Source organism: Doryrhamphus excisus, chromosome 21 (genome assembly GCF_030265055.1).
Source record: "Doryrhamphus excisus isolate RoL2022-K1 chromosome 21, RoL_Dexc_1.0, whole genome shotgun sequence".
Classification (NCBI taxonomy): Eukaryota; Metazoa; Chordata; class Actinopteri; order Syngnathiformes; family Syngnathidae; genus Doryrhamphus; species Doryrhamphus excisus.
The window spans coordinates 11,502,939-11,524,023 of record NC_080486.1 but is presented as its reverse complement, the minus strand read 5'-3'; the positions used below and the strand labels follow the sequence as shown (position 1 = coordinate 11,524,023).

The window sequence follows — 21,085 nt, the reverse complement described above, 5'->3', positions numbered from 1 at the left end:
TTTTTACAAGACCTGAAACATCAAAAAAAGCGCCCCCCAATCCTGGTTTTTCCATATGACGCCCCCCCGTGTGCAAAGTTTAAATCACCCCATGACGTCTTCAGAATCATGGCGGACATCGAGTTGATAGCTCAGGCTTTTTAGCTCGATGGTGGACACTGATGTGATGGGCTGGTTGGACCGTACAGGTTACACTTATAGCTGCGTTCCCGGGAAGGATATCCTCGGGATAGGGATGGGGTGCAACAGGAAGTAGACAAGGGGGATGGTGTCATCAGAGGACAACATGTCGGTTAGCTGATTAGCTTCTCATTTGTAAAACAAGCGTGTTGTGTGTTCCATAAGGGTCTTGAGGAGCATCAAGTATGAGAAAATATCTGGAACTCCTGGAAAAACGAGTCAGGAACCGCCTGATCCAAGTTGAAGAACATCTTCTCCAAAAAAATTGAAAGGCCAGAATAAAACGTGTCATCGCAAAAAAAAGCTTGCGTAAACGACTGCGTAATAAAAGCTAAATATAGTAGCGCTAAATATTAACATGTGGAGCCAGGAGGGAAAGACAAGCTACATTAATGACAAAGACCGCCACTGATATCCCGGTGGGACGCTGTTTCCCGCCCCCGGAGCTGCTCCCACTAAAAGGATGCCTCTCCTTCGGTCGGGGAAGTCATGAGACGACAGTGCACACAAACGGATCCTCACATCACAAAAAATGATTTGTGTTGGGATTAAAAAGGACACGACTTAACTTAACCGTACGGGCGTCTTCAAAAGAAGTATTGTGTTGATGTTGTGTCGTGTCAGTCAAGCTGCTTGGTCGCTATGGTTACAATCAGCATCAGCATCACTAACCAGCTTCTGTTATACTGTATTTTGTATTTCACGTGTCCTTGACTGGAGGTTAAGGTGGGTGACTTGCTGAGTTAATCCTCTTACACAGAGAACTTAAAAGACGGGGTTTTTTTTTCAATTCTGTGTGAAAGGCACCGACACGGAATGAAAGCATCCCTCGCAATGACCGTTGTTATCTTGATACGCTTGATAAATGCAGGAAAGTTTCTGTTTGAAAGTGTACACAGCTTGATACGTCCTGCCATATGTCATCATATTAACTGTTTCTGTGTAAAAGGCATCAATGGATAAATGAGGGACAGTACGCCGCAATACCGGAATTGTAGTATGACGTTTTACGTCACGCCGGATGCGTCACGCTGATGTCAGTGAATTATCCTACTGTGAAATATTCCTATGATACAAATGCATGTTGTACAGGACTGGTGCGGCTCTAATGCACCGATTTTGCGCGTCAACAAAGCATCGGATTTGGGATGGAGTTGGGAAAAGCAAGAGACGTCGAGACGATAGCTTCGTTCAAGCAAAGATCCCGCTAAATTGCCGCATCGGAGACTCCGCAGCCCTGTCCATTTCACACAGAACCCATCAAAACGGAATATTGACGATGATTGACTAACTGTGTGCACTACAAATGTATAAAATACCGCAGTGTTAAACATCACAACACCGTCCTGCCATTGCAAGATGCATTTTCAAGCAAAAACCTTAGGAATACTTCAGACTTGGGTCTTGCCAGAGACCTGGACCAAAGAAGACTTGGGACTTGTGGACACGAGAATTTGCTGAGTTCTGTCATTGTAGCTTTTGCCTTAAACGTGCGCACTCCAAAGAAGAAATGTGCAGTAAAATACATCTATATTTTCTGGTTTTATGGAATTTTGTTTGGAAAGTCAACGCTACTCTGCTCTCTCTGTGAGTCACGACTGAAAATTATTCGATTAAAAAAAAAAAAAAATCACCTAGCAGTGTCTTTTTTGGCTATTTTGAATGAAAAATGTCGGTTATGACTTTTGTGAGAGTTAATGCATTTTTTCATTCAATCATTCAATTTTAATTAAAAGTGTCATCCATGAGTGAAATGATCTAATACCGATGGCATAGACTAAAGTGTACATTTAAAAGGAGGCTGTATGCTGCAATGGTACGACCCGCATATGATCGGCATTGAAAGGTTTTTTTTACAGAAATCAGGCATTACTGATTGGAGCATCAAACCATGACAATATAAGATGATATAACAAAATAATGGTCATGATATCATAGTAAATGAATGATTTTCTGCAGAGGATAAACGTACTGCTTCATTGATTCTGATCCATTCATTCCGACTACTAATTAACTTCTCCTTCCGAACAAGAAGCAAAAAAAGAGGAGACTTCTTCCTTGCTCCTGAGTCATTACTGTTTCATAAAGATCCGCCGCTGGGAGAAAAAAGGAGAAAGAAGCAGAATAAACACATACAAAAAACATCTTGTTCGAGCGTCATGCTTTATGACTTGATTCCTTTATTCTCCAAACTCCATTTGGAGGATGGAAGAGATGTACTGGAGTGGTTATACTTCATGTACACCTCATCTTATCTCATCTCCATATGGTGTGAACGTCCATTTGGGATTTTTTTTTTAAGACTGGAAATGATTTTTTTTTTGTGTTTCCATTTTGTGGAGTGTTTTTTTGTTGTTTTTTTACTTAGTGTGTTGAAAATGTCACTCAATAAAAATGAATACAAATTTAGTTTGTCAAAATACTGTGTTCGGAAATTCAGTTAACGTCATTAAGCACCAGGCACAGTAAATTTGAAAAAAAATTAATAATTTAAAATTGTGTTTTTTTTGTTGTCAAAATTAAGCATTTGCAAGTACAAAAATGGCTAAATTCATTCATTCATTCATTTTCTACCGCTTTTTCCTCACAAGGGTCGCGGGGGTGCTGGAGCCTATCCCAGCTGTCTTCGGGCGAGAGGCGGGGTACACCCTGGACTGATCGCCAGCCAATCACAGGGCACATATAGACAAACAACCATTCACACTCACATTCATACCTATGGACAATTTAGAGTCACCAATTAACCTAGCATGTTTTTGGAATGTGGGAGGAAACCGGAGTACCCGGAGAAAACCCATGCGTGCACGGGGAGAACATGCAAACTCCACACAGAGATGCCCGAGGGTGGAATTGAACCCTGGTCTCCTAGCTGTGAGGTCTGCGCACTAACCACTAGACCGCCGTGCCGAAAAATGACTAAATAAACTAAAAAAAAAAAAAAAGACACATTCAAAGACGCTGTGAAATGTAGTATTTGACACTGCCCACTAGGTGTCAGCTTATGTTGGGTTAGACAACAAGCTACTGGGTCACGCCGCCCGCCCGCCCCCCCGCCCGGACAGCGCCCTGAAGACAAAGTCACTCAAACACACTTCAAAAGTCAGCGGATGCCACTCAACTCTGCTCGCGCGCCAAAAAAGCAGAAACAATCATGACCGTACCGTGGCGGCAAAGTGCTCATGACTCATTTGCATAAAAGCATCCAGACAGCGTGATGGCTGAAAAAAATAAGGAAAAAGAACTAATCTGTTGCTCTGGTAAAAATGCGGGCTTCTTTAAAAGCATTGAGCGTTCAACAACACTACAACCTTTCTACGGAGTTCTTAAAAACACAAGCTATATTCTACTGGTCCAAAGTTTGGGGGTACTTTTTCATACTTGACGAATAAAACGAATAAATGAACATTTAAGGTTGCTTACCTTCACTGAAGACGCAATGTGGCAGCAAGATCAACACGGGCACCACCTTCCTGTTTTGCCATGAGTTACTCCTTGAATTTAATCACCATTCATTTGCTTTTGACGGCTACAAAATCATGCTAAACTGACGTAAAAGGAAGTAGCAAGTGCCAGTATTTTGACTACAAAATGTGAGAAACGCGACTGATTTCAAGAAATAACTCATAGCAAAACAAGAAGGTGGTGTCTGTGCTGATCAGCTGATCGCCATCACATCTTTATCAGCATCACATCTTAACTGAAGGTAAAAGCGAGCTTAAATGTTCATTAATCACTTAAATTAATTAATTACAGGGATTAATTAATTAACTTACTTGTACGCGTGTTTTGTGCATGTAAAACCAGAATTGTAAACGTGTCATCTAGTAGCAAGGAACTACAGTCAAACGCTGATGACATCACAGATGGGCAACGGAGCTGACTCACGGTTCCTGTTGCCATGTATTAGCGAGAATTAATCGCCGGTTAATCGATGACCTAGTTTGGTACTCGATTAATCTTTTCTTGACTTAAATATCCCTTGATTTAAGGCTCTGAAATGTTTATATATATTTATAAACTTTCTTAGTCATCCATGGAAGCGGACCAGTATTTTGGTGCTTTAGCCAAAACAAGATTAGCTTTGACTTTGGGAAACAGGGATGAAAATAATCTGGGAAAACAGGGAATAACAGGGAAAAAATTAATGTACCAATGAATGAGTTATTAAAATCAATAAGGATGCAACTAATACTGTGATTAAAAAAGTACAGCTGTACTCAACCAGAGTACACCTTATGATATTGTAGACTTCTGGTGGAATATTCTGGTTCCACTGTACTTTGTCTGAAGTACTCGTCAAAAGTTTAAGGACACTTCCCCATGCTTTTAAATGACAATGTGTCTCAAGCACAGCACACTTGACTTCTGTATTGAAATTGAATAGAGCAGTTATCGTTTACATAACAGCGTGCCCCCCTGAGAATTATTATTATTATTATTATTTTTAAATGAGTCTAAAACCTTGCTATTTTTCATACCTCCATTCGTGCCCCTTGTTGCTACTCGACCCTGAATAAGAGAAAGAACTGAAGAGATGTTTCAATGGACTGGAGCCACGCAACAGAACAGTCGCCATCGTTTGCTACAAAGGTGTGAAGAAACAGGTGACACTGGGAATTCACCGAGCTGAAAGGGAATTTGGTGACGGACAGGCGACATTTTATGGAGACAAACCAGAAGGCTGTGTATTGACATCAACCGCCAATCAGAATGAGAGGCGGCCATATTTCCTGCCTACTTTTTCTGTTCTGTTATCGCCAAGGACGAGCCGTGCTGCTTTTGCTACGTGTGTTATAAAAAAAAACATAATCTTGCATAACATTGCCTATTTATGAGTACTTTCAGCTAAATATTACTTAGCTAAAATATTATTTTTCTTTTCGCGTATTTTTGTATGTCACAGGACCCACTGCTCGTTGAGAAGAGCAATGGAGCAACCTTATTACAGGTTTGAATTATCTCATAACACGATAATAACACAAGCTATTGTTGCAGCCGAAACTCAACTCTGAACCCCTGACATCACTTCCTGTCCCGACTTAATTTAATTATCTTATTTATGTCTTAAATGGCTACTATATGCGGTAATACGAGTGTAAAAGTGACTATAGGGGTGTTAGTTCATGTCTAGAGGGCTCTAATAATGTTCAAGAACATACACTACTATGCTGTACTATAGCCAAACATTTCCAATAAGACCCAGCATGCTTTGCGGTATGTGTGTGTATAGACTGTATGGGGCATAACATTGCATATTGCACACGCACACACAACCATTTGGTTGCGTGTCTTTGATTAACGGCATGGAGATGAAAGCAAACACGTCCGGGAGGACGACTGATGAGCAGCAGCAGACAAGCCGATGATCACTCAGGGACTAAATACAAGTTTAAAATATTCCAATATTCCGTCTTTCCACAGATGGGAGCGTTTAATTAACGTCTGTGGTTCGTGTTTGAAGAACATCTGGACGTCACATCGGCAATTAAAAAAAAAAAAAAAGCAATGTTTACTCTCACAAAAGTTAGCTGGAAAGTTCATTAACAGACGGCGTGTTGACAAAGTGAGCAAATGCAAGTTTAAAATGAACAAAGCATTATTAGAGCCCTGTAGACATGACAAAACACGACTATAGTCACATTTATACTCATATTTACAACTTATTGCGCAACTGCAGGGTCTTGAGACACATGCTAACTCGCAAACTAGAGAGCTAGCGACCTAAACGGTAGCCTTCAAGTTATTTCCTTTAAACTTAAATAGCCAAAAACTTACCACTTCCACACGGATAGGGAGGATAACTATTAACAGTTATTTAACCTTTAACATGAACATTAATCAAACGTAATAATTTTTTCTGGGTACATATAATACCATACAGCATCCATATCAAACTTTTATATCAAGGCGGGGACCTCAAACTAGTGTCCTGCGGGCCACATTTGGCCCGCGGGCCGGGTGTTTGAGACCCCTGTTGTAAGTTTTTTTTTTGGGAGGAATCACATTTCACACCAACACCTTTTAAAGCGCACACAGAGACACCTTTCCACACATGAAGACCAACAAACCGCCTGGCGACCGTTCGGGATTGTTGTCGGTATAAGCAGCCAAGATGGCGTCGGAGGCTGAGCTGACATGAAAAAAAAAAACCCCAAAGGTTCAACTCCGACTTGGCTTCCATGTTGTTGCCATGCACACACGGCGCTCCGCAACCCCACTCCGACGCTAATGCATGCGATCGAGGCCGTCTCATAAAAGCGGCGGCAATCGGCGCCGAGCGTCCAGCGCCGCTGCGGCTGGCTAATTGGCTTTGATGGGCAAAGGCCCGCACTGGATTCATTAGCGCGGGTCGAGCCGAGTCGAGCCCAGGCCGCCCCCCGCACCCCCCTTGCTCCAAAATAACAATCACATAATCGCGCAAATCACGCAGAAGACGACGAGAGCACAGCTGCGCTTCGGTTGGACTTCTTGACCTGGACGCTGCAGCGAAAACAGGATTTGACGCACTTAGGAGGAGGATGGACAACATGAGACTCGTACCGACCCCCCCCCCTGGGACGGGAGGGTGTGTCTCTAAGAAGCCATGTTGTGTACTTTGTACTCTTTCTATGGAGCTTACCTTCACAGGTCCTTGCAGTGAGGACAGGAAGTGGAGTAGAAGAGTAGAAGACGAGTGGCGCTCCACCTGGAAAGGAGTGCTAGTTTAAGTCACTGGTGTCCAAAATGTTAAAAAAAAATGTAAAAAATCAAGCAAAAGGGCACAATGTCAAGAGAACATACCATTCACACTCACACATATGGACAATTTGGAGTTAAAACTGTTATTTTTAAACATTTTACTGACAGCAAAAGTGTTAAAAAATGACTAACTCTGTTAGTTCTCCTGCTGGTACCAATATATGTGCAGGGATGCACATTAGACAATTATCGGACTCGGTCAAGACCGTGTTGATCCAAAGTGAAGAAGCGATATCATAAAGTATGTAATAATGCATCAGAAAATGGCCTCCATCTGTTAGCGTGTGTCAGTGAAAACATTGAAATGTAGATTTAGTCCATCAACGCTCGCCCCCCGTCTCCGCTGATTGGGTGCCCCTGTGCCCTTCGGGTTGCCATGGAGACGACGGTACAGCCGCTCCACGGGCTCAGTGTACAAAGACAACAATTTATCTTAGAAGAGGATTCGGGAAAAAATAGTAATAATTATGCTAATTAAGAGGGAGACGTGATGTTGGTGGATGTGATTCAGCTGAAAAACACCATAATAATAAATTCCACATATTGTTGCTCATAACTCAGCATTATCTTCTTTTTAAAGGCCGAATTTGACATACAGATATTGTATTGTTAACTTTAGAGTATATTCCAGCCTAATGTTCAAAAATATTGATAATAAATCACTTTATTGAGCGCTTTTGTAGCAGTCTGACTAACTTATAGAAGGCTAACGGAGATTGGGCAGAAAATTCAGAGTTGTCGTTTGGCGACCTCTGGTGGTCATACTTAGAACTGCAACTGCCTAGAGGTTCTGTGAGGGTTTAATGCAAATTAATGTATTTATTTGATGAAAAAGTAAGGCTTATTATAAGACAAGAGCGAGTTTTTGTGAATATATGATTAACTTTGAGTAATACAATAGAAAATATCTATAGATTTAGAATTCACCAAGAGAAAAAGGATAAAAAGAATGTACACTGGAATTTGTCTCTGCATTTAACCCCTGTAATAATAATAATAACCATCATCATCATAATAATAATAATATAGCTGTGAAAAGTTTATGCCTCGGGTATGATAGCAGATGTTTCCGCATGATGCTCAATTTATGGAAGAGCTAGAGGCAGGAGATGCCAGGTATTTTAATTTGACTCTGTTATCTTGCCAGAAGCTAATGCTAAAGCTATTTCACCATCTGACAGGCGAGGGAATGAACCCGGCAACTTCTCTTAATCCATCATGAATGCGCCAAAAACCGGCCTGACAGCGTGATGGTGTTGTTGTTGTGCCCCCCCACCTCGACTTCTGCATCGCCATGCATTTTTCAAAGCTAACATCTGTGGAGTCAAAGGTTATCCGCAAGTGGCAAGATGACAGGTTTTTTTTCTGTTGGTGTGGTCCCTCAAACGGCCACCAGGGGGCAGAAAAGGTCAACATAGAGTTTTACAGGCAGAAGTGAACTGAATAGTAGCACTGCATTTAACTAACATGGACTTGGGAGCTATGAGAAGGAGATGGAGGGTTTTTTTCGGGGTGGGTGGGGGATGTTTTTCCGTGTGAAGGTGACTCGGGATTACTACTTCCCCATTCCGCAATCTTTCCCTCCCGGTATCTGGACGCCATCATCGCCCGGCGGAATGAGCTCCCGCCATCCTCGTCCTCATTACACGCAGGCTCAACAAGGCTTTCCCGGTGTTGACAAGGCACAAGACAACCAAGATGGCCGACAAAGCTGAGGTCAAAGAGGACTCTCACATCAAGCCATCTTGACATTTCTTCTTCTTCTGCACTTTTCCCTCCCCCGTCTGCATCACTTTTGTTTTTCTTTCATTTGCTCTGGGAGGCAAACTTAACCAAAAGGAAAGCAGTGAAATGTCAGGAGGTGAGCACCTCAACCTTTCGACATTTGCCGGGATAATCAATCAGGCTGACGGCGTGCGCCCGAGGAGGCCACTCGGGCTCACGGTGTAGCTGGCGCGGCGGGCGCGGGGAAGCGGCCCCTTCTCGCTACAAGTAATTAATTTGCAATGGAGGCAAGGAGCAATTAAAGAGACGGCACGCGGGACGTCGTCCACGTTTGGCCTCGCTGCTTCTCTTTCTGTGTGCCGTGAGAACAGTAATGACGATAATGTCATTCCATTAGCTCGCTCGGCCATTAGGATGGACCTTCAGCGCTGCTGGACACCGGCGGAAGCATTAGTAGCCGAAAATACATCACACGGCCGTCTCCTTTCGTGCTCGCTTTGACTTACTGACCAAAATATGGAAATCAGGAGCGGCTGCTGGTTGCATTTTTATTATTAATGCATGTTCAACTATCAATCAAAAGTCACATCAGCTACTTTGAAAGCAATAACAACACGCTGCTTGATACATCACAGCATATCATAGCATAACTGGCTACTTGCAATGGTAGGGTATATCCGTATACTGTACATCAAGGGTGTCCAAAGTGTAAATTATGTTTGTTTTTTTTTAATTGGCTCTTGGTATATTCTAAAAATACAATTTGCAGCGGTGCTGGAGCCTATCACAGCTGTCTTAGGGCGAGAGGCAGGGTACACCCTGGACTGGTCGCCAGCCAATCACAGGGCACATATAGACAAACAACCATTCACACTCACATTCATACCTATGGACAATTTGGATTCGCTAATTAACCTAGCATGTTTTTGGAATGTGGGAGGGAGCCTATCCCGGCTGTCTTCGGGCGAGAGGCGGTGTACACCCTGGACTGGTGGCCAGCCAATCACAGGGCACATATAGACAAACAACCATTCACACTCACATTCATACTTATGGACAATTTGGAGTCGCTAATTAACCTAGCATGTTTTTGGAATGCATGGGGAGAACATGTAAACTCCACACAGAGATGGCCGAGGGTGGAATTGAACCCGGGTCTCCTAGCTGTGAGGCCTGTGTGCTAACCACTCATGCACCGTGCAGCCTGAAGACAAATTATTATTCATAATTACTCACACAGGAGTGATGATGCAACTCCACAATAGAAGAAAGAATGTCTGGTGAGGTTTTAAGCTGAAAATATAAAAACGTCCACAAGGTGGCAGAAGAGCTCAGCCTGCATCTCTCCCAAAGCAACCAGGAAGTAGAAAGGTATCAAGCTATATGTAAACATTTTTGTGTTGTTTAGACATTTTGCCTAAATACATATGGATAAATTTGTGTCAAGTTATGCTTAAAATGTATCTTTTTTCCTGAAACTTAGCTATGTTCTACTGCTGATTACTTAAGAACATTGATATTGGGATATTTGGGAATACGCCATGGCTATATAGATCTTGAACACAGTATTCCGTGTGCCTGGAAAATCAGTCAAAATCATGAAAAATATCCTAAGAGGGACGGCTTATGAAAAATGGCTGGGATTGAATGGCAACTCCAAATTTACGGGAGTTGGTTTTTGTCACCATAAACCGTACTGTACTTGATGGCGTTCGCGTGATGTTGTCGTTATCAAGTGTGACGAGCGTGATCGTGAATGAAACGTCCATTTGTTGGCCTCCTTAATTGCTGCTGATGGATTTGGGGCCCACCCGACTCCTCAACGCTTGTCATCTAAACGTGATTTATGATACCCGGGCAGCGCTTGTCGAGTTTCATAAACACACACACGCACATACGGACACACAAAAAGGAGCGTCCCGGTGATTTAGTGATTCACGGGAAGGAAAAAAAGTTTCAAGGCCGAAAAGATGAAAGAGGTCTGGTAAAGATGGATGACATCGGAGGGAATCTGGGCAGCACGTGGAGCCGAGCGGCAGCTGCTCGGTGGCGTCATTGAAGACCCCCCGCCCGGGCTTCCGGGTTGCATCGAGCGTGCTTTGTTGAGCAACTTGGCATCTCGAAATGGGAAAGGGTAAAAGAGGCAAAGAGGGAAATCTGTTCATGACCTCCTGGCAGCGCTCCATCGACATTTAAAGGAACAGTACGCATCCTCTTTAATATCATGTCTTATATCTCATAGGAAAATTGTTGAAAGTCCATTTTTTCCGTGATTTGGGTCATATTTCCATACAAAGTTTACCCTCAGGACCATATTGGTCCTGTTGAGTCCCATTCCACTCCCAAATGGAGGTGCTGCTGGGGTTCCATTGGACATGACTCCCATTGGTTTCAATGGAACTCAGCCTGACTGCTGATCTGATCTGATCCCAGGATGCAACACAGACACTACTTATATAAAAATGATTTCAGGGACCATTTGGGGACCTCGTGGTAAAAAGACAGGAATTCATTGCATGGGAATGTCTGTCATTTCATCATCAAAAATATCTTCAAGTTCAACGCACATCAGGTGAGGTCGTTTGTAGCCTGGAGTCAAAACTCACTTTTTCAGGGTGTTTTTTTTTTCCCACTTAGAGAAATCTAGAAAGATTTCTGATGTTTTTTTTTTTTTTTTTTTTTTTATAAAGTGCATCACTGCTATGAAGCACGGGCTCTGACAGGTACAAAACACACGGTTCACTCCCAGTCCAGTCCTACTGAGGTGTTGATTCATCTTTCGAAGAAATCAATAGCAAAAGTTAGACTTCTCTTAATAGGCTTTCAGCACCAGGAAGTGTCCCACCAAGGAACCAAAGGAACCATCAAGTGGTTGTCCCCACATCTGCAGCCATGCTCGACCCTCGTCCGTTCCATGGAATGATACCGTTAACGCTGCAACTGCACACCGGGACTCTCATTTCCTGTCAGATGATTTTCCGTGCCAAAAAAGATGTATTTTTTTTTTTCCCTTGTGTTTTTCCTTTCAGGCGGCTGATATTTAAAAATGTCTGCTGAGGGCATGAGCACCCAAAATAAACTAATTCATTTCACCTCCCAGGGGGGTGGGGATGAGCTGTTTTTCTTTCATTAAAGGAGGCAACGTGCATGTTGGGGTGGTGGGGGGTGTGGGGGGCTCTTCCCGCTTGTTGCTTTCCCTCCTCCGTCATCGTCAGGCATCAAAGTACTCCCGCAGACGCTTTTCCCGATTTTAACTCCCTTTCACTCGCAAGTACTTCAATTCATCGTTCTGCATGTGTCGGTTTCTGTACCTGGTCTTTGGGACCGCGTACTGGAGTCACTCGAGTAGCCGACTGAACCTGTGCCCAAAATGTGGCCTGGGGGTCATTTGCAGCACGTGGCTGTTTGTTTTATTGGCCTGCAGCATTTTTTTTAAAATATAACTTAAAAAGGGAACCTGTTTATCGCATTTACATTACAAGAAAAAAGCCATAATTATGAGAAAAAATTTTTTACAAGAAAAGTAAAAATATATTTAAAAAAAAGTATTTTTTTCCGGTACTAAACATGTAATATTATAATATTATATATAAAAGTAATAATTTAAATATTTAAAAGAAAAAGAAAAAATGCAGTTACAGTAATAATATTATAGATATAAAATCAAAATATGATGAGGATAAAGTCATGACATTATATAAGAAAAATTTACAAAAAAAATAAGAAGAAACTGGAAAATATTTGGAAATTTTTGCCCTCCAAAAAACACCAAAAAAAATCCATATTCTACGCTGGAGCCTATCCCAGCTGTCTTTGGGGGAGAGGCGGGGTACAAATATATATACACACAACATCTTAGCATATGCTCTACAAAATATCAAAGTGACCCTTGTATCTTGTGAATATGTATTATGTAATACATAGCGAGTATAAATTTACTAAAAGTACTTTAAAGTGTAAATTCCAGCATCTGTACTAGATTGTGTACAACCCACTTCCAATAGCTATCATGGCACCTCTGACACTTATCTAAAATTAATATAAAATACTCTTACATGACACCACATGTTGATGTCGGGACTATTTCCAGTTTCCGGAGTCATTAGCAAAGAGTGTTAATAAGTAGGCCGCCGCCATGCTTTGTTTCGCCTCCATTTCAACACGTGAAGAATATATTTTTAATGTTTGCTTTTAGGAGTCGCATGCACGCTCCTCTTAGCTCTCACGACCCCAACAATTTGGAAATGAACGGCACGGCAAGGCACCATTACAGACGGAAGCGTGCTTTGTGAACCGGGAAGACAATGCAGGGTCTTCCCTCCAAACCTGGAAGGTCCTGAATGTCCTGCTAAGATGACAAGGAATGATGTAGCACAGGCGGCCATGTTGGTGCATCCAAACCAATGCTTTGTTTTGTTTTTGGATGGAGTTTTTCCTTGCGTTGCTCCATATGGAAGATTAATTGAGCGAGAATCCTACTGGTTTTAATGGACACGGGATCGGTCTGAGGTGCTTTGAGGAACCCGGTTGATTCCGAGGCAGACAAACCGCCTTTGATCTTCTTCTTCATGCTTGTTTACAATAAACAATTTAGAGGAGATTTACGGCGCATCAATGAAATATTGAAATGCACTCCCGGGTTGAGGCCGCAGAGTCGAAGATTATGCATGAATGCGAGATTGCCGCCGCCATCGCTTCTCCTTCCTTGAGCGCGCCTTCCCCGCCTGATAATGCAAACAATAATTCACCGGGTAAACATTCCGGTCGACAGCCATTTCTGGAGCGTTTCATCCTCCCTTATCCCAACACGGAGGGGGTGGAATACGTTAGCGGCTTTTGTGGAGGCTCGCCGTGCGTTGAGAAAGCGCAATCGTTTCCATTATTTCCGCTGAATGCACCGTCAACCCGGTGAGCTGATTTGGCACCCGCCCCTGTCAAATGGCGGCCCCCCGAACACAAAAGGTGGTGGGGCGGGTGCCTCGCAGGGGCCTCTTTGTTGAGCTCCTGGGAGTTTGATTCGCTTTGGGGGGGGGGGGAGAAAGAGGAAGCGGAGTGCTGTTTGGATGCTCTTCTCGTGAAGCGGAAAGCTTGCACAACAGAGCCCACGGCGATGGAGGAGGTCACGCGACCGGTTCAATTTCTCACTAAACACGCCAAATGTATGCCAAGTCTGGCGGGGTGTTTCGCTTTTGACCTCCAAAGTGATGCGTTGGCTGTGGCCCTGCAAACGCGCCGTGCTCTCAGTCTCCAATTGGAAGAATTTGGAGGAGACCTAAGGTGAACATAGTGTTCCGTCGTGGACGTTATGATGCCTGGTCATACGCAAACACAAAATAACTGCAAGTGATGCCCATAAAAATGGCGATTTTTTAACCAAATCCCACAGAATGTATAGCGTAGCGCTACACTGGAGTCCATACAGTCAGAATGGAGTGCATGCGTCCACAGCAGGGTGCATACATGAAGGTATAATGGAGTGTGTACAAGCACACTCGGTGCATTCAGGTACAATGGAGTCCATACAGCTATCCTGGTAGTACTTGGAAGTTAGACCGGCATGCATACACCAGTGTTAGAGCGCATTCAGTTCCACAGTCCGTACAGGTACAATGCACTGGAGTGCATATACAGTAAACCTCGGATATACCGGACTCGGATATATCGGAAATTCGCTCACAACGGACAGATAAAAAAGAACTGATTTTTCTGTAATGCATTTCCAATAAAAATTCATTGCATATATCGGATTTTTTTATAACGGATTTCGCCTATTTCGGACAAAATCTCCGATTCGCCGAATCGTGACAGTCATTCGACGACGTCATTTGCAGCGTTTGCAGCGTTGCCTGCGCGTCCAGGTACATTGGAAACATAGTCAAGGAAGTGCCTTTTTATAACGGATAAAATCCGATTTACGCATATACCGGATATAAATCCGATATATGCGTAAAACTGACATTTTCCGGTATACGCATATAACGGATTTCGCTTATATCGGACAAAACCAGTGGGAACAATTGAATCCGATATATCCGAGGTTTACTGTAGTTAGACTCAAGTGCGTACAGCTACACTGGAGTCAATGCAGCTAATCCGGAGTGCATACAGATACAGTGGAGTCAATAGAGCCAAAACGGAGTGCATACAGATTTGCTGGAGTCAATACAGCTAAACCGGAGTCCATACAAATACAGTGGAGTCAATACAGCTAAACCGGAGTGCATACAGCTACACTGGAGTCAATACAGCCAAACTGGAGTGCATACAGATACACTGGAGTCAATACAGCCAAACTGGAGTGCATACAGATACACTGGAGTCAATACAGCCAAACTGGAGTGCATACAGATACACTGGAGTCAATACAACTAAACCGAAGTGCATACAGTGGAGTCAATGTGGCTAAACTGGAGTGCATACAGATACGGTGGAGTCAATACAGCTAAACCGGAGTGCATACAGATACACTGGAGTCAATACAGCTAAAGTGGGGTGCATACAGATACAGTGGAGTCAATACAGCTAATCCGGAGTGCATACAGATACACTGGAGTCAATACAGCTACTAAACCGGAGTGCATACAGATATGCTGGAGTCAATAGAGGTAAATGATAGTGGTTACAGCTACACTGGAGTTAATACAGTTAGACTAGATGTGGCCTATTGATGAACATGTTTGGTAATTGAATGCATCACCGTCCAGGCTCTTCAGCAGGTGTGTCATGTGACCTAAGGATATAAAGCAGTGTGCAGTCGTCCAACCATCCATGCCTGAAAATCAGCTTCATGCTAATGAATTGTGAAAGTAAGACTCCCAGGAGATGACTCCATTGCATCGTTGGAAAACAATCAACCTGTGGGAAACATGCGCGCTATCAGCGGATTTAAAAATAAAAGGCCTCCGGCTCTGGAGAGAGTGCTGCTCACTCCTCCTACCCTCCTCCTCCTCTCTTTGTTTTCTTCATCATTCATGATATTTTTAAAATGTACCTCGTGTTTTTTTAACGCTGCAGTGAAACTTTAACTTTAACATTGCTGGGGATCGGACCATCATGACGGCGGGGGTCACCTGTGTTTCCAAGCCAATGTTCCCTTTTTGGCAAGCACACGACTACTAAGACTCGGCGTTCTTATTAGTGACATGTTTACGCTTTGTGTGTCGTCATGGCAACACAGGGTCCCAGAGACACCCGCTGCGTGGAAACGACTTTTACCATCTTTTAATGCGGTTCTAATTTGCACCGCCGACTTGCGACCGATGGCCTCCTACGACTGATGTCTCACTCCAACTTATTATTTATTATTAAAAGTCACGGAAATTGACACATAAGCACGCTTGTGGGGGGGAGGGGGCACGGATTCACTGTGATTACAAAGTTTCGGGGCTCCGTCGCTTGGACGTTTCGAGCTAAACTTTGCTGGAAAGAACTTGTATGAAAAGCTAAAAGATTTTTGATATCATCGTTCCAGGTGAGAGATTGTGTCAGCAGGGGGTTGTCGCAAGGAATCGGATTAGCTAACGCTGCTATAAGTATGATAGACTCTAATCTTTCATGTTCATTAACACGACACGTGAAATTAGCGGCCCGAGATTCGTTTTCTTCCGTCATTTACATTTCAAATATCGCCATCCTTCGCGTGCCTGGTGGTGAGCGGCGATGCGGCGTGGGCAACGGGAGATGGGAGCAATTAGGCCGGGAATATTGAAAACATGTCAGAGGTGATGAAAATCCTCCGGCAAAAAATAAAAAAAAGTCACTTTTAACACGAGATGATAGCCAGGCTAAGTTCTTCCAAGGCTGATGAGATCTGACAGGGAAAGCCTTTCAATTTCAGGAGGTGTAACATCTTCTGCACTCGCTATCGGTTTGATTTTTGTCCTCAAGTCCCGTGGGGGGGGGGGGGGGGGGGTACGTTGGGTCACATGATCATAGAAGACGGACAGGCGTTGCAGGCTGAAAGACATGAAGAGGATTTTGAATGTTTGAATTACTGAGGAGAATCGGGGCTGCTCGAAAGCTGACGAGATATGATCTTTCACCCCGGCTCATTCGCACATCTTAGGGTTTAAAAATTGATATATCAAAAGGCTGAAGTGAAATAATATTGCAAGTTAAGCGGACTAAAATCCAGGGAGAATTGTGCGGCTCGAGTGCTGATGAGAAAATAAGCATAAACCTGACCTAAGATCTGTGATTTTCAGAAATAGACAGTATTCCCGAATAATGTAGATTTTAAACATGGTCAAGTTTGTCATGGAAGTGAAAACGGAAAATGGTGCTGCTCGAGTGCCGATGAGAAACAGGCGTCACCTTGACCTCCAACACCAGTTTCACAAAAAAACATCATGTTTAATATGATGTCTCATAAATACATAAGTTTCCGACTTCGTTTTGATAACTATGACGGTCAGAGTGCCGAATAGACACCACTCTGTGTCTCGTAAAAAATGGGTCACGGGTCAAAGTTAGCCCCTTTCACACAGAAATCCCAATCAACAAGACATTTCTGTCTTGGTTAAACTCGACTTGTAGATTTTAAACATGGTCAAGTTTGTCATGGAAGTGAAAACGGAAAATGGTGCTGCTCGAGTGCCGATGAGAAACAGGCGTCACCTTGACCTCCAACACCATTCATTCATTTTCTACCGCTTTTCCTCACGAGGGTCACGGGGGGTGCTGGAGCCTATCCCAGCTGTCTTCGGGCAAGAGGCGGGGTACACCCTGGACTGGTCACCAGCCAATCACAGGGCACATATAGACAAACAACCATTCACACTCACATTCATACCTATGGAATGTGGGAGGAAACCGGAGTACCCGGAGAAAACCCACGCATGCACGGGGAGAACATGCAAACTCCACACAGAGATGGCCGAGGGTGGATTTGAACCCTGGTCTCCTAGCTGTGGGGCCTGTGCGCTAACCACTAGACCACCGTGCCGCAGAGTGCCGAATAGACGCCACCCTGTGTCTCGTAAAAAATGGGTCACAGGGTCAAAGTTAGATCCCAACTAACTAAAACTAACTAAGTTAGTTAGTTAGATCCCAATCAACAAGACATTTCTGTCTTGGTTAAACTCGACTTTGGTGCCGCCACCCTTACGGCCACCGTGCTAATACACCGATGCCATAAAGGCTCGACATCGATTCGCCGTTTCCAGCAGCGACGGAAATCGGGAAAAATGTGTCTTGCGAAAGGTCTGCAATTAAAAACGGTCCAAGCTGTTCTGTGGTGATGTTTCTCACTGTGGGCGTTCACCTCTCCATGCATCAAACACCTATTCCGATGTCGCATGCGTGCTGAGACTCATTCGTCTCCACGTCTTCACACCTCAGATCAACACTGCAGGAATAGGAGGAGGGGGCTGGCTGGGTGGGGGGGTTTGGAATGATGCGTGGGAGGTGCCGTAGTGTACGGTGTCGGCGCCCCGCAGGAAACGAGCTCCATCGCACAGCCGACTGTAACGGCCCCGTAATTAGAGCGCTGATTAGTTTGGACTAATGAGGCAAAAAGAGTGATCCCACTCGCACGTCAGTGTCACCGGGGCGAGAGCTGCGGCGCATGATAGCCGCCATGATGGCGGCCGCTCGCTCGTTAACCTAATTAACACCAGGTGAACGGGCCGTGATGGAGAGGTTGCTGCGGCAGTCACTTTGGGAGGTTTGGGGGAGACAGCTGCTCGGCTGCCATTAACGTCGGCGTTTCTGACTTATGCTGCATTGCAGGGAAGTAGGAAATGTTGGAAATTTCAGATGTCTTATAAGCTAAGGTGCTCAACCCCCCCGCCATCGCCTTCCAGTGACAAGCAATAGTTCTCGGGTATCTTGCTGAAGAGGTGAGACGCACATTAACTGACGGCGCATTAAGTCCGAAATCAACGTCCTTCCATTGAACATGGCGCGTTACTTTTGGGGGTCTGCAACCCAGCAGTTGAGAATCATTGCAATAAAATGCCACTCAACGGCAGGCCCATAAATAAGGTAAATGTATTCATTAGTGGGGGTCTCATTTTAAGTGCATTTAGTAAGCTCTAGTGGGAAAACACCATTTTTATGTGTCTGTAGCTTTAATGCAAATGAGCCGAGTTGCCAAAAAGTGCTCTTCACATTAACAAATTCCAATCCTGACAACCTCCCAGACACTGGAGTTTATGTCGGATCATGATCCCGGATGATGTCGATTGTGTGTCCGCCTCGACGCCGGCGCAATCGTGCCCAAGATCAGCAGCAGAACTATTCAAAGAGATGTCAGCATTCAGAGGATTAGCTAGCTCTAGCTAGCTAGCATTGAGACGTCGCCGGATCAGGTGTCACGGTTCCAGAGCGGCGATACAAGATACATGAGATATCACGAGCAAGCGGCTTGAAAAACAAAAGCGTTCATCTGGTGGCTCCCGAGCCCTTCCTCACCTCGGGGGTGCGTGCGCCTCATTAGTGATGTCAGACGTGAGATAACGGGCCTTATTATGCTCGTCCGGCCAGACGGCTCTTTAGCGTGTCATATCTTAAATGAGTCTTGATTGCGGAGATTTATCCGGAAGGGAACTAAAAGCACATGGCCCGGCGAGTGTGTGTGGTGTCTATTATCACGACGGCGGCAAAGCAAAAAGCCCCCATGGCAGGAACACAAAGCGTATTTAACCACAAAATAGGAGAGCGAGGCAAATAAGGATGGAAAAGTCGGCCGGCGTGACAGACTTAAGTATCCTATTACACCATGGTGACGCTTTCATCTGTTACTTCAAGGCGGAAGAGTAGATAATAAGCGGTGTTATTGGGCCATCTGATGCGCCCTGAGCCCTCCATTAGCGCGTGGCCTGCAGCACTCTCGCAGAGCCCGGCTCTTCATCAACGAGAAGGCTACAAGAAAGATGCCACGATTGCGGCGTTCCATAAAAGTGAGAAACAGGGTAGGAAGTAGAAGTAGCGCTGTCTCAGTTGGACGCCGCAGAAAAAACATGGCCGACGACCGCTGCGACGACAGCAGGGACTATATAGATTTACTACCCGCTGACTGGCTGAGTGATTGGCAACGTGATTGTGTGGAGCATGGTGGGGGAAGCGTCGCTGTCTGGGAGTCCACGAGTGATGCCGGTACAATGGAGATGTGGTTCATTAAAACCCAATTTGGACTACACTGATGGGGAGCATGGCCTCGCAGTGATACATACAGGATGTCTACATTGTCTTCTTGGTGGGAGCCCCATTCTTAGCTAGCGCTGCCTTAATCCTTCATGATGACATCACTTCCTTCCTTCCTTAATCCTCTTGGAGCACCCCTTCATGATGACATCACTGGTTTCCTTCCTTACTTCCGTCCGTCATGGTGACATCACTTGTTTCCTTCCTTCCTTCCTTCCTTCCTTCCTTCCTTCCTTCCTTCCTTCCTTCCTTCCTTCAGCGTTACTGACTCATGCTGCATTGCAGGAAAGTAGGAACATTGGAAATTTCAGATGTCTTATAAGCTTCCTTGCTTCCTTCCTTCCTTCTTTCCTTCCTTCCTTCCTTCCTTCCTTCCTTGCATCCTTCCCACCTTCCTTCCTTCCTTCCTCATTTGACTCATGCTGCATTGCAGGGAAGTAGGAACGTTGGAAATTTCACATGTCTTCTCAGCTTCCTTCCATGCTTCCTTCCTTCCATCCTTCGTTCCTTCCTTCCTTCCTTCCTCGTTTGACTCATGTTGCATTGCAGGAAAGTTGGAAATTTCAGATCCTTATAAGCTTCCTTCCTTCCATCCTTCCTTCCATCCTTCCTTCCATCCTTCCTTCCTTCCTTCCTTCCTCGTTTGACTCATGTTGCATTGCAGGAAAGTTGGAAATTTCAGATCCTTATAAGCTTCCTTCCTTCCATCCTTCCATCCTTCCTTCCTTCCTTGTTTGACTCATGCTGAATTGCAGGGAAGTAGGAACGTTGGAAAAATTTCAGATGTCTTCTAAGCTTCCTTCCTGCCATCCTTCCTTCCTTCCTTCCTCGTTTGACTCATGCTGCATTGCAGGAAAGTAGGAAAGTTGGAAATTTCAGATCCTTATAACCTTCCTTCCTTCCATCCTTCCTTCAGCGTTTCTGACTCATGCTGCATTGCATGAAAGTAGGAAAGTTGGAAATTTCAGATCCTTATAAGCTTCCTTCCTTCCTTCCTTCCTCCCATCCTTCCGTCCTTCCTTCAACGTTTCTGACTCATGCTGCATTGCAGGAAAGTTGGAAATTTCAGATGTATTATGAGCTTCCTTCCTTCCTTCCTTCCTTCCTTCCTTCCTTCCTTCCTTCCTTGGCCACTCCATCACCTTCAGCCTCACAGCAAGGCACTTGATCATCTTGGGCTCCTCTTCATGTTGGAAAACGGCCATGAAGGAGGTCAAGCGCTGCTTCAGATTGTTGGAATCCACGTTTCTCCCAAATCAGGGGTGTCCAAAGTGCGGTGAGGTTATTGGCCTGCGGC

At 44.4% G+C, this 21,085-nt stretch overlaps 1 protein-coding gene across 3 annotated transcripts in view; it reads right to left on the bottom strand.

The window, feature by feature from the left end:
* Positions 1 to 21,085, bottom strand: part of drosha (drosha ribonuclease III) — a 180,891-nt gene that overhangs the window by 97,842 nt on the left and 61,964 nt on the right. For all 3 annotated transcript variants that reach the window (XM_058059587.1, XM_058059588.1, XM_058059589.1), the window contains exon 11: positions 6,800 to 6,865. The gene's annotated coding sequence lies outside the window, so the exon portion shown is untranslated. The remainder of the gene's footprint in view (positions 1 to 6,799; positions 6,866 to 21,085) is intronic.